At 43.1% G+C, this 14,560-nt stretch overlaps 2 long non-coding RNA genes across 4 annotated transcripts in view; one reads left to right on the forward strand and one right to left on the reverse strand.

Moving 5' to 3' along the window:
* The window catches only part of LOC147577308 (uncharacterized), a 433,319-nt gene that overhangs the window by 195,923 nt on the left and 222,836 nt on the right, over positions 1 to 14,560 (forward strand). The window lies entirely within an intron of this gene.
* The window catches only part of LOC147577309 (uncharacterized), a 34,338-nt gene continuing 25,283 nt past the window's right edge, over positions 5,506 to 14,560 (reverse strand). The window contains exon 2 of the long non-coding RNA XR_015255798.1: positions 5,506 to 5,662. This is a non-coding gene — a long non-coding RNA (uncharacterized LOC147577309). The remainder of the gene's footprint in view (positions 5,663 to 14,560) is intronic.

Genomic DNA, 14,560 nt, shown 5'->3' on the forward strand with positions numbered 1-14,560 from the left:
TGGGCTTGAGGTGCTAAGTCTGCCATTTGCTGAGGTAGGACCGTGGGCATACTTCCCTAGGCCTCTATTTCCTCTTCTGCAAGATCAGGATTTTGGATTAGATGTTCTCTAAGGAAATTTCTTCTGTATACTTAAAAAGTCATTCTTATGTATGTATGTATGTATGTATTTAGACAGCACAAGCAGGGGAAGGGCAGAGAGAGAGAATGGGAGAGAGACAATACTAAGCAGGTCCTGCGCTGTTGGCACAGACCCAACATGGGGCTTGATCTCACGAACCAGGAGATCATGACCAGAGCTGAAATCAAGAGTCAGATGCTCAACTGACTGAGCCATCCAGGGGGGCCCCTGTTGTTTCCTTATTACACAAAAATAATATATATTCATGGTGAATTCCCAAAACATAAGCAAAAAAGTGTTAAACTCACGTATGATGCTATGGTCCAGAGATACATGTGGTTGACATTTTGATGTATATTCTTCCAGCCTTTCTGTTTACTGATATATATTTAAATATACACAAAAAACGGGACCATTCTGTATATACACCATTTGCTACCTACTTGTTTTTACTTAACAACAGTGTGTACATCTTTATCATGATTTTAAAAAATGGAATCCCATTGTATGAATAGGCCCTCAGTTTCTCTAACCAGTTCCCTGTAAGTAATTTGGTATTTTTTAATCTCTTGCAACTTTTCACAGTTGTTATAATGAAAATCCTCATGGCTAAATCTCCAAACATTTCCAAATTCTTGTCTTAGGGTAAATTGCCCAAAGCAGAATTGCTAGGTCAAAAGTGACGCGTGTCTATTAGGTGTTGAATATCTATTGCTGTATTCACATAAAGTTTAGGTTATAGGACATGCTTTGGTGTCTTCAGACAAAATGAATTACAGTTTCAGAAATCCTGAGCGTGACTATTCCTTTTTATAGGATCTGTTGGAGTGCATATATACGTGTACGTACTTACATGTGGGCAGGTTTGGTATGCCATTTTGCGATTACTGGGGAAGAAATGCAGTATATATTACAGGATCATCTTCCAACTTCCTTTCAGGGAGTAGTATTATAGAAAGAAAAAAATATCATTGTTCGTTTCTGAGCGTCCAGGTTATTTACAACAGATTCTCTAAGACTTTTCGTCTCTAACAGTTCATGAGGATGTTAGATTGATAAACATTTATTGAGTACCCAGTAAGTGCTTAGTGATGAGGCATTTGGCACTAAGAAGCACAGTGTTGGGGGCGGGGGGAAGTTCATCTGACAAAGGCAAACCTATGTCACCAGAGGCTAGCTGTGTGGCACACGCAGTAATGCTCTAGGTGCCGAGAGAGAAGCCCTGGGGGCCCGCAGGGAGGAAGGGAGTTGAGTGCCATCTCTGAAGACCCTGTGTTAGCCTCCACTCTCTGATCAGCACCTGAGAGAAAACTGCCTCACGTTAGCTTAGCAAATAGGTATACATCTATTGACTCCTATAATCAGCCCCTAGGAAGACCAGGGATTTGGGATTCTTTTTTATTTTTTTTCCTCCCCTTCTGCTTTCTTCTCTCTACAGGTTGGCTTCATTCTCTCAAAATTCTCTAAGTTGGTGGCTAGAATTAGGGTTGCTAGCTGCTTGTGCTTAAATCTTCAAAGTCTTAAGTTCAGAGGGGAAAAACCTCTTTCCCGTCTCCAGTTTGAAAAAATCCTAAGCAGCACTCTGATTAGCCTGGCTGGGGTGCTGGGCCCGCATGTACAACAGCATTGGGCCAAGAGGAGGCCTCATGATTGACCACACCCGTAGGCAGAGGGTTGGCGCTATTGTCCTAAGAAGAGCAAAAAGGTTCACTTGTGTGGAATCTAAACCTCAACTCCCATGGGGCGCCTGGGTGGCGCAGTCGGTTAAGTGTCCGACTTCAGCCAGGTCACGATCTCACGCTCCGTGAGTTTGAGCCCCGCGTCAGGCTCTGGGCTGATGGCTCGGAGCCTGGAGCCTGTTTCCGATTCTGTGTCTCCCTCTCTCTCTGCCCCTCCCCCGTTCATGCTCTGTCTCTGTCCCAAAAATAAATAAAACGTTGAAAAAAAAATTAAAAAAAAAAAAAAATAAACCTCAACTCCCAGAAACAGTAGAATGGGGGTTATCAGGGGCTGGTGGGAGGGAGAAATGTGGAGACCCTGGTCCAAGGTTACAAACTTTCAGTTATAAGAGGAGTATGTTCTAAGCATCTAAGCACCATGGATGTACAGCATGGTGACTACAGTTAACAATACTGTATTATATACTTGAAATTTAAAAAGAGTAGGTTTTAAATGTTCTCACCATAACAATAAAAAACAGCAATCTGGGGCGCCTGGGTGGCGCAGTCGGTTAAGCGTCCGACTTCAGCCAGGTCATGATCTCGCGGTCCGTGAGTTCGAGCCCCGCGTCAGGCTCTGGGCTGATGGCTCAGAGCCTGGAGCCTGTTTCTGATTCTGTGTCTCCCTCTCTCTCTGCCCCTCCCCCGTTCATGCTCTGTCTCTCTCTGTCCCAAAAATAAATGAACGTTGAAAAAAAAAAAATTAAAAAAAAAAAAAACAGCAATCATGCAAGGTGAAGGATGCGTTAATCTTATTGTAGTGAGAATTATATGCGTGTACACCTTAAGCTTCTACAATATGTCCATTATATTTCAAGGCTGGGGAAAACGGAACAGGAATGTTGGGCAGATTTAAACATGATAAACATTTAAGATGGGTAGGGATTGCGTAAACAGCTTTAACAGGGTATATCAGCAGCATGTGATTAAAATATATGAATTGGATGAAAGGGCATGAATAAGAATGGAAAAGAAAGTATCTTCTTTAATTACCATAATTTTACATTAATCTTTTCATCTTCATCACATCTCACAGATATGCATGTTCACATTTTGTGGATAAGGAAAGTGAAGAGGTTAAATTAAGCCCTTCTTTAATATGATTCTTGTAAAGCCATAACCCACAGAGCCCAGTCCTGTACAATGTTTTGGTTTAAAAAATCAAAAGAAAACAATATACTAATGTACAAGAAAAATAGTTTCAGAATTGAATTTCTTTCCTTGGGTTTCTAGAATGTCACGGTGAGGCTCCCTATACCTTTCTGTGATCATCTCCTGCACTGGTTCTGAGCCTTGTTCATCTCAGCACTGTGACCTAGTTGGTGCGCCTCTAGGCTTTAACTCCCCTGCCCCAATCCTGACTCCACATTTCAAAACCCACAATAAATGGTCTTGAAGAGTAAGACTTTTCCTGGACTTCTGGGCAGGGAAGTCAAGCTAGAATCTGTTCAATGGGCAGGTTGAGGAAAGGCTGTGAATTTCACTGTTAATTTGGCTGCAACACCCTTTTTAGTGGAGCTATGATTCTGACCCAGATGCTTCTCTGAAATTTGCATGTTTTCCGTCCTCCATGCTACCTGGGGAGAGCGCTGGAATAACAGAAGCAAAGACTGACTCTCCCCAGTCCAACCTTCTTGATCTTTGCTCTGCTAAAAATCTCTAACACTTAATGAAGTACCAAATAGTATAAGGTAATAGTCTGTTTTTCTCATTGTTTTCTGTGTTTTACTTAGGTCAGCCTGATACAGGCTGTCCCCTCGGCCTGGAATACCCTTTCCCTGCTTATCTTCTGATCAATGCCTACTCACCCCTGAAGGCCCAACTGATGTGTGTACGTCTCTTAGGCTGCCCAGAATTCTGCACATGGATCTTTAGTGTTAAGTTACCACGGTGTGTTGTGGTTATGGTTACCCATTTGCAAGTTGCAGGAAACTTTGTGCTTCTCTGGCACAGGAACCATGCCTCATTCACCTGCTTATTCCTTCCAATGCCCCGCATGGCTTCTACCACTTAGCTGCTCACTAAACACTTTTTTTAAATGAATAAAAAGTTAATTATTCAGTTAGTCTTGTAGGTAGCGGAGGGCTGTGCCCTAAATGAGATGCTCAATAGCACTAACTGATCTGAGAGCAGGAGGGAGATGCTGTAAGTCCTTGAGCAGGGATTGACGTGATAAAATTCATGTTTCAGGAGAATGGATGTGGCAGCAAGATCTGTCATTTGAGACTTTCAGGCCTTAGAATAATTGCTGGTGTTTTGACATTCTTCTGTATCTTTGGGGAAATATACGGAACTAATGTGAAAGAAATTCTTTTGGGACCTTCTCAGAAGTAACTGGTACTGATTCAGCAAAACAAGGTATCAGAAAGGATCCTAGCATAGTCCCTCCCTCCCCAAGGCTTTGAGAGGGAGGCATATGCTCTTTTTTACCTCCACATTAAGTGCCAGGAATTGTTAATGAACAGATCCTTTCCTTTTTGATTTCCTTGTGCTCTGTCTCCCTTCCGCTTTACATGTTTAGTTATGTATATTCCACTGAAGATAAGATTTACAACAGCCATCTTTCTTATATTTACAACTTGACTACTTTTTTTCTCGTTGTAAATTGGTTCTTTGATGATGGGTTAACATTTGACACAATATTTTCAACCATCCCATGAGGATTTAATTTGTTATTCAGACACAAAATATTTTCTGATCTACACGAGTTGTATTTGGAATCTCCAAAGTTGATTGCTATTGCCTGGATGGTCCCAGTGTAAGTCCTGCTGACCTCTGTCTCTGCAAGCGTTAGAGTTTTGTGTCGTCTCATATGAAACCACGAAGGCAGTGTTTAAAGGTGGTCAAGCAGAGAAAACTGAAGGTCAGTGATGTTAAATGATAGCTCAAGGTCCTACAGCTTGTAGGAGAAGCCTTAGATCTTAAAAACACACATTTCAGGAGAAATTGGGGAAAAAAGGAGACCAGTTAGGAGATGGTGAAGTTAGAATTACTTAGGGTCATTTAAAATTAAGGGAAATCTACATGTCTACTGCTCAATATGTGCTGAATATCACCAACCATTGAAATCACTTCAGAGGTTTCTAGAACTTAAGAATTTTTGTTTGACATACAGATGGGCCACAGAATTAACTGTGTCTTGGGTTGAAATTTGAGGTATAATGGGTTCAATATGAATGGCCTTAATTTATAAAATTTGGGGTTGGGCCCTAATGGTGTTTATGGCTGGATATTACTATCTGTGGATGTATAGTTTTCTATAGATTGAAACCTTAAACCCCAGCTTTAAATATCATGTATCTGAGCATTTATAAAGATGAAAACATTCAATTTGGGTAGTCCAGCTTTTGCTGGGTATCCTTGTGTGTTACACACATGCTAGGGAATAAAGATATGATGAAGGGCTAGGCCCGGCCTCAAGAACTCCCAGTTTAGAGGAAGGGTCAGAAACCTTGGTGGTCATGGCAGTGGCACAATTATGCATGGGGAGCTAAAGAAATGGAGAGGAGGTAACATTATCCAACCTGGAAATCTGGGAGACAATTGAATCATGTCTCGAAGGTTGTGTGAAGGAAGGTGTAGAGGATACTACACAGACTGGATCTGAGTTGTAAATGTATTATTTTAACATGAGTCCATAACCCAGTAACAACAGAGACCCACTATCTCAAAGCAGAAGTTTTATTTCTAATTATGTTTATGAAGACCGGTTCTTCCCATTTCTTAGATCTTCTGGTTGCTTTTGCTGTTGCCCTGTAATTTTCTGCTGTTCATATTTAGATGTGTATCATCCATTTTCATCAACAGGGAGGATAGGATTACAACTAGGAAAAAAAAAATGAGGACCATTAAGTAGGCAGTTTGGTTCACAGACTCATGTAAACCTAATGCATAGAAACGATGGACAGCAATATCCAATGTGAAAAGTCAATGGAAAATGATTAAGGTTAGGTTTTGACGTGGCTATTTGTTATTTGTATTTTGTGGCTTGCCCACTTCCCCAAAGCTCCTATTCCATAATAAGTTGACCCATGACCATTTTCATACTAGCAGCTACAATTTTAGAATCAAGGATGTTCGGATGCAGATCAGTGTGCTTTAATCAGTTTTTGACTCATTGCTTTTTTAACTTAGAACTTTCCTAAGCTGCAGTTTCCTCATTCATAGAATGGGAGAGAAATATCTTAGTGCTATTTTGGAATTAAATGAAATAACATTTAGCAATGTTAGGTACTGTAACTAGAACATAATAGGTGCTGAGTAAATGAAAGCTTATATTGTTACTCTCATTCCCTCAACAGTGTCCTTCCCTCCTGCCCCAGAGTGTCCAAATTCAGTCTGAAGTACCGATTAGTAACCAGAGTGAAAAAGCTCAATCCCTCTATTAGTCACTAAGAGCAGAAAGTCTTAGAAGTTCAGTCTGCCCTCTCTAATGATTGAACTTCTTCCCTGTTATATATCCAGATATTTTCTGGGTTTGTTAGCTTCTCAGGGATGATCTGGTCCAGCTTTGCTCTGTTGTGGTATGCACACCCCGGTGATTGTAGACGTTGGTTAAAACTAGCATGAGTAAGTTGAATGTGAGGTGGAGAAGGTAAGTGAGGTTCCCAACACATCAGGTGGCAGTGGCTGCTAGGGTGGCATTGCTCCTGAAGCAGCTATAGTTCTTCTGTGTGTGTGTGTGTGTGTGTGTGTGTGTGTGTGTGTGGTGCAGGGGAGACTACCAATTCCTCTGTTCCTGGCACTTTTCTCACCAAAGAAGAGAGGAGGGGCCAACCAACAGTGCAGACTCAATTTTCTTCCACACTAAGTGTGCAGTAAATGGTTATATTCGGTGGGCAAACAAGGGCGAGTGGCCAGACAGTATGCTGCCAGATGCTGTAGCAGGTGTTTGGCCCCCCATTGTTCATGGCATTCCAGGACAGCATACTTGAATCTAGCAGGGATGAGAATCTGTCTCTGGGAGGGGAACCAGGTTCTGGGACTGTGGGGCTTTTTAGCTACATGAATAGGCAGCACTGGCTCCTCCTCTGGCATATTCAAGGGTAGAGATTTGGTAGCAAAATGACCTGGCAGGACTTTAAGTCCATCCTTATCCTGCCAGCCAAGTGGTTTTCACTGGGGAAGCATTAGTTCTTCCATTGGCAGAATTAGGGGCTAAGGTCCAAGCCTGGAGGTTGTGGTTGGTTTGACATAGTGAGCTTAAGGCGTATTCATGGTTGGGGAAGCCTTCAACCCTCCCTGGTGCAGCTGGTGAGGCTGGGGTCCAAGCCATGTGGTTGACTAGAATTGATTGCCTTAAGTGCTCAGCAAAGGCTGGTTTCTATGACTACATGTGAGCGGCCTGCTCCTCTTCTGGGAGGCCAGCTTGCAGGGAATGACCACAAGCAAGGTAACCCCTACTACTCACATGATACATGAAATACTGACAGACTGTTCATGTTAGTTTTATATTAGGACTGGAATTAGTTCCATTTTTTTAGCCATTAGATATAAAATTTAATTTTTTTCCATGTTAAGCAAAACTGTAATTGGGGGCTATAAGAGTTTACTTGGCATCCTGATATTGTTCCTTGGGATTGACCTTTTGTGGCTACAATAGATCTCCATTTGACACTTATTTATGTTTATCAAGGGTGTTATGTAGAGGTGAGTCCTGTGGACTTCAAGATAGTCATTCCTTCATTCTTTCATTAATTCATAAAACATACATTTACTCAAAACTTGATTACTTGGGACAGATAAATGGACAAACAGTAGTTTGAAGAATAGTTTGCTTGGAGAGAAGCAAAGGTGAGCTCAGAACTGTAATCAACGTAACAAATACCACAACAGAAGCAATTGCGAAGTCCTTTTGGAGCATAGAGGTAGGAGTAATTGGCCCTGAACAATAGGGGAAAATTTTTACCATAGACATGCTATTCAGGTTAGGTCTTGAAATGAGAATAACTTTCCTTGGTGGGGAAGAGGCAGAAGAACTTTCTGGGAAGGGGATATAATTTGTGTCAAGCCCTGGAGGTTGGGGAAGCCTGCCTTGATTACAGAATGGCAAAAGGCCAATGGGGCTAGAATGTAGGTTTGAGGCTCAGGGGAGAGAATAAAAGTAAAGACCATTTATTGACAGGGAGAGTGGGTGTCTGACTATGGGAGGAAGTCAGAAATATGTATTTCTAAGACGATTTCCCAAAGTATGCCCCATAATTCACTAGCGCTTGAGGTATGGACTAAGATTTGCAGGTTAAGTGTGGAAATGCTACTAAACACTATAGCATGTGTATATATGTATATGTACAATACTATACTATTCTATGAGCTCTGATAGGTTATAGCATAGAAACCTCTTCAACTATTTGTTTTTTTGACTCAACCATAATATTGTTTTGAGTTATTAACATCTTGAGGAATTAACGTTCTATGTTGTCCATCTAGGTAATGCTATTCTAGGGACATGTAAACTCAAAGTAGGCCTGGAAGGGGAAGAAGACCAGTCAGACCTATGTGTATTAGAAAGACCCATAACCTTTTGGGACCTTGGCTATGAAGCCTGGAGTTAGTGATTACTGAGGGTGCTCAAGGCAGGTACTCAGGAGAAACAGGAGACAGATCTTCAGCACCTAGGGGCTATGTTGGGGAACTAGCCTCAGGGGCAGTGGGTTTACCTGGTCACTGGAGCACAAGACCACAGTGTCAGACATTGGTATATCAAAGTAAGAGTGGCCTATTAATAGAAGGTGAACTGTTAATAATTGACATGAAACTTCTTGTGTTCTTACAAAGCATCCGAATCCGGCACAAATTCTGAAGAATGTCTGATCCTGTGGGGTAGGAGTAAGGTGGGGGATTGAGGGCCAAGAGGGTTTGATCTCCAGGAGCCCATCAAGCACCATCCAATCTCCTTCTCTCCAATCTCCTTCTCATGTTCGTTGCCCTCAGGATACCTGTCTCTAACATGGCCTCCAATTCCTTCTTGTTCTGTTCCCTGCTTTCTCCTTCAGTGACTTGTTTCAAATTCTCACTCACCCAATGCTCCAGAACTCCTTCCCATCCACCAACATGTCCCATTCTATAGAGCTGTTAAAAGTGAACAATTATTGAATGCTTACAGTGTATTGGGTCCTTTGTTAAACACTTGACATAAATGATTTATTTACAGTAATCCATAGGATAGTCACATAGGAATGCATTTAGGGGTAAATAATAGAACACCTCACTAACAGTAGCATAAACTAATTTGGACAATTTCTTCTCATAAAGTCCAGAGGTAGGCAGTTTTTGAATTGTCTCCCTCCATATTACCACTAGAGACTCCAGACTCTATGTAACTTCTTATTCCATCTTCCTTAGCCTTTGACAATTGTCTTCATGTTTTAACCTCATGGTTGCAAAGTAGGTGCTGTATCTGTAGGCATCATGTTGACATCTCCCTTTATATAGTGTGTGTGAGCTGGTGTATTTAGAACACGTAGCTTTCCCAGAAACTTCTGGGCTGTTTCTGTTCTTGTCTCATTGGTAAGAAGTGGCCTGTGATCTTTCCAGCTGGAAAGAGGCTGGGAAATTGAAGATTTAGGTTTCTAATCTCTACAGTTGAGGAAGGCAAGGGTGAAATGGGTTGAAATTGGGTTTTAGGTTCAGCCTAGTAGAGGACCTATCATGGTAGGCATTGTTATTCTCATATTAAATGACAAAGCAGCACAGGAGGCTGTTAACTTGCTTAACGTCACTGTTAAATTTTAGAGGCAGAGTCCAAGTTGACTTAGTCTGATTCAAAAGCCTACATGAGTTCCCCTATCCCACATGGTCTTTTCAAAATTTTAAAGTTCAGTTGAATTCAATCTCTGTTTACTGAGTGAACATCTATACTGAAAGCACTATATTGGAATTCCAAATGGACACACAGATAATCAAAACATTGTACCCATCCTCTAGAAATCAATCACCCTGATGGAGGTGGACTTGAATGGCTGATGTCAGATGACAGTGACTTATTGTCTCAACAATAAGTTGTGGGTGTACTGGGGAGGGACAGTGGAATCCTGCATTGGGAATCCTGAAAAGGCTTTCTGGAAGAGAGATATGATCTGGGCCATCTGTATGGAGAGGTTTCTTTTATGAGCACTGTGGTTATTGTTCTTATTTTCTGTAAACCTCATTTACTGATAACCTAGTCTTAGTTCATCTTGGGTGGAGTTTTTTGGAAATTAATGCAGAAGCATAATGTCTGCAAGTAAATCAATTGATCAAGTTTTTGGTTTTTATTTTAATATTTCCCCCAAATCCCACCATCTTGGACTTCAAACCCAAACTAGATCTAGTCTATCAAATGAAAACTCATGAAGTAAGACATTTCAAAACAGTAATAACCACAAAGCCATTTAAAATAAGCTTAACCTATTATATATTTTCCTAAACAAGCTGAAGTGTCAGGTGGCATTCCATAAAGAAAAGTTTTTTATATTCCAATTACACAGGAATAAAATGACAGATGAACCATTTTTTACCCTGACACAAGGTAATATAATGTACTATTCTTTCAGTGGGGAAAAAATTAGAATGAACCTGAATAGAAGTGAAGTGAGAATACCTTTTTTTTTTTTTTAAGTTTTTATTTGAGAGAGAGAGAGAGACAGAGACAGAGAGACAGGGAGAGGGGCAGAGTGGGGGGGGGGAGAGAATCCTAGGCAGGCTCCATGCTTGATGCCTCTGTAATCAAGAGCTTAGAGGGAGGGAGAGAGAGAGAGAGAGAGAGAGTGCTTAGAGGGGGAGAGAGTGCTTGGAGAGAGAGAGTGCTTGGAGAGAGAGATTGCTTGGAGAGAGAGAGAGAGTGCTTAGAGGGAGAGAGACAGAGAGTGCTTAGAGGGAGAGAGACAGAGAGTGCTTGGAGAGAGACAGAGAGTGCTTGGAGAGAGACAGAGAGTGCTTGGAGAGAGACAGAGAGTGCTTGGAGAGAGAGAGAGAGTGCTTAGAGGGAGAGAGAGAGAGAGTGCTTAGAGGGAGAGAGAGAGAGAGTGCTTAGAGGGAGAGAGAGAGAGAGTGCTTAGAGGGAGAGAGAGAGAGAGTGCTTAGAGGGGGAGAGAGAGAGAGAGTTCTTGGAGAGAGAGAGAGAGAGTGCTTAGAGGGAGAGAGAGAGTGCTTAGAGGGAGAGAGAGAGAGAGTGCTTAGAGGGAGAGAGAGAGAGAGTGCTTGGAGAGAGAGAGAGAGTGCTTAGAGGGAGAGAGAGAGAGAGTGCTTAGAGGGAGAGAGAGAGAGAGTGCTTAGAGGGAGAGAGAGAGAGAGTGCTTAGAGGGAGAGAGAGAGAGAGTGCTTAGAGGGAGAGAGAGAGAGAGTGCTTAGAGGGAGAGAGAGAGAGAGTGATTAGAGGGAGAGAGAGAGAGAGTGCTTAGAGGGAGAGAGAGAGAGAGTGCTTAGAGGGAGAGAGAGAGAGTGCTTAGAGGGAGAGAGAGAGAGAGTGCTTAGAGGGAGAGAGAGAGAGAGTGCTTAGAGGGAGAGAGAGAGAGCGAGAGCTTAGAGAGGGAGAGGGAGAGAGAGAGCGAGAGCTTGGAGAGGGAGAGAGAGAGAGCGAGAGCTTAGAGGGAGAGGGGGAGAGAGCGAGAGCTTAGAGGGAGAGGGAGAGAGAGCGAGAGCTTAGAGGGAGAGGGAGAGAGAGCGAGAGCTTAGAGGGAGAGAGAGCGAGAGCTTAGAGGGAGAGGGAGAGAGAGAGCGAGAACTTAGAGGGAGAGGGAGAGAGAGAGCGAGAGCTTAGAGGGAGAGGGAGAGAGAGAGCGAGAGCTTAGAGAGGGAGAGGGAGAGAGAGAGCGAGAGCTTAGAGAGGGAGAGGGAGAGAGAGAGCGAGAGCTTAGAGAGGGAGAGGGAGAGAGAGAGAGCGAGAGCTTAGAGAGGGAGAGGGAGAGAGAGAGCGAGAGCTTGGAGAGGGAGAGAGAGAGAGCGAGAGCTTAGAGGGAGAGGGAGAGAGAGAGAGAGAGCGAGAGCTTAGAGAGGGAGAGAGAGAGAGAGAGAGAGCGAGAGCTTAGAGAGAGAGGGAGAGAGAGAGAGAGAGAGCGAGAGCTTAGAGAGAGAGAGAGAGAGAATGCATGAGCAGGGGAGGGGCAGAGAGAGAGAGGGAGACACAGAATCCGAAGCAAGCTCCAGGCTCTGAGCTGTCAGCACAGAGCCCCATGTGGGGCTTGAACTCACGGACTGTGAGATCATGACCTAAGCTGAAGTCGGACGCCCAACCGACTGAGCCACCCAGGTGCCCCAAGAATAGTTTTAATTATAGATCTTAGTGCCACCCCGCCCCCGCCCCCAATCAAAAGATAAAAGGTCAAAGCACATGACCAGAGTGTTCACAAAAGAGGCAAAACAATGGCTAAGGGCATATAGAAAATTGAAAGCAATAGAGAAATGCAGAGGAAAACAAGCCATCATTTCCTTTTTGTCTGCTAAATTAGCAAAGAATTAGGATAAATCCATTGGCAAGAATTTGGTGAGATGGCAAGATCCTGTGCCCGTTTTAGGATTATAAAGTGCTCTCTTTCCAGGAAGCAGTTGAACAGTGTATATCAAGAACCTCAAAACATTTACAATGTTTAACCCCTTAATTCTACTTCTGGAATCACATGGAAATAGAAACATCCTGAAGAAGTAATCTGAAATGTGGACAAAAATGGATGCACAAATCTGTATATTACAGAGTTGTTAGAAAAATGAAAATATAATACCCAATAATAGGGGATGGGTTAAGTACACAGTATATCTATATGATCCAATGATTTAGGCAATATGAAAAAAGATGTGAAAACTTAATGATATGGGGAAATACTGAGATGATGTTCAGGGTATAAATAGCACAATGACCACTATAAAAAACATCTGAAAAAAAAAAAAAACCCTTCAAAATGTTAACAGTTTTTACTGAGTTGTGGCATTTGGCAAACTTTGCTTTTTATATATTTTGTGTCTTCTAAATCTTCTACAGTGAGCACACGTGGTGATGATGATGATAAAAGAAGGCTGATAAAGCACAGGCCCTGAGTCTGCCAGGGAGAGCAGTTGCTCTTTCTTGCTTCTCCGAGATCCCAGCCTTGCTGCCGGACCTCACAGGCAGGTGACAATCTGGGCTTGCCCCTGCCTGTCCAGAACTTTCTCTTGGGGAGGCAGTGGCTGCTTCAATTCATCTTAGCCATCTGCTGACACAAGGTTCTTAAAGAAATTCTCACAGGCTTGCAGGCTTCGAAAGGCAAGGCAAGACAGCCTGTGGCGGCCATTCTTGAGACCTCCCCTGTTGCTCACTGTGGTCAGGTTGCAGTCTGGCCCTGTTCTGGCCCAGCGACGGGACAGAGCTGTGGGCTTTGTGCTCGGAACACAAATGTGCTATTAGACCTCCATGCGGTTCAAGAAGACGACTTGGCAGAGTGTTCGTACTCATACCTGGAGAGCATTAGCACCTCTGTGTGACAGTTAAGCCCTCAAAGAGTTCTGCGTCCTGCCAGCTGATGAACTCTAGGGTAGCTGTGAGCAGGTGGTACTACCCAGGGGGGTCATGACCATCCTGGAGTGGAGATCGGAGAACAGGCCTACTACAGGCATCACTGACCCCCTAGTCTGGAGTCTAATTGTGAAACTTCTCTAAATGGCATGGCTGTGGGGGATAGGGGGCACCTGGATGGTTCAGTTGGTTAAACATCTGACTCTTAATTTTGGGTCAGGTCATAGTCTCATGGTTTGTGAGAATTGAGCCTCGTGTCAGGATTCTCTGTCTCTGTCTCCCCCCTCTCTCTCCAACCCATGAGTGTGTGAGCGTGAGTGTGCTCTCTCAAACATTGAAGAAGATCATCTTTTTTTTTTATTATTTAAAAAATTTTTTTTTTTTCTCAACGTTTTTATTTATTTTTGGGACAGAGAGAGACAGAGCATGAACGGGGGAGGGGCAGAGAGAGAGGGAGACACAGAATCGGAAACAGGCTCCAGGCTCCGAGCCACCAGCCCAGAGCCCGACGCGGGGCTCGAACTCACGGACCGCGAGATCGTGACCTGGCTGAAGTCGGACGCTTAACCGACTGCGCCACCCAGGCGCCCCTGAAGAAGATCATCTTAAATGGCATCAGGGAAGTTTGCTAGATAGGACTGGTTTTATTCAATCCGTTGAATCCATCTGGTAGTTGTAATGATGGGTGCTGGGCAGACATGTCAGGCTCTCTACCTACAGCTGAAATACTGTAAGTAAAATTTTAATTGAATCTTTACTACTCTCGAGGTCAGTGTCCTTATCCTCCTCTCATAGATGAAACGAACCTAAATCCCACCCATTACAAGAAAGCAATCCAGGATTCAAGCTCAAGTCCTTGTAACTCCCAAGGTTTATCATGCTTATAATCAGCACACTGACGCTTCCCAAACTTCTGTCATTTTAGTGTCCGTGTCGCTTTTACCAAAACCGTGTCCCATCCATAACTTGTTCAATATGTTTCATTGTCAGCTTGTTTTTTCCAATTAAACTTAGCCTCATCCTAAGTAGTAGTGAGAGATGAAATGGATTTAATGGCTGGTTGTATTGTTTTCAAATGGATCCATTTAAAAAGGCACGTAAGTTTTAAAAATGTTTGGTTCCTGTACCTTTAAAAATACTTGGGGGGAGCCTGGGTAGCTCAGTGGGTTAAGTGTCTGACTTCAGCTCAGGTCATGATCTCACTGTTTGAGAGTTCGAGCCTTGCATTGGGCTCTGTGCTGACAGCTAGGAGCCTGGA

The sequence above is a fragment of the Puma concolor genome, chromosome C2 (genome assembly GCF_028749965.1).
Source record: "Puma concolor isolate L17-30 chromosome C2, mPumCon1.1.hap2, whole genome shotgun sequence".
In the NCBI taxonomy this organism is placed as follows: domain Eukaryota; kingdom Metazoa; phylum Chordata; class Mammalia; order Carnivora; family Felidae; genus Puma; species Puma concolor.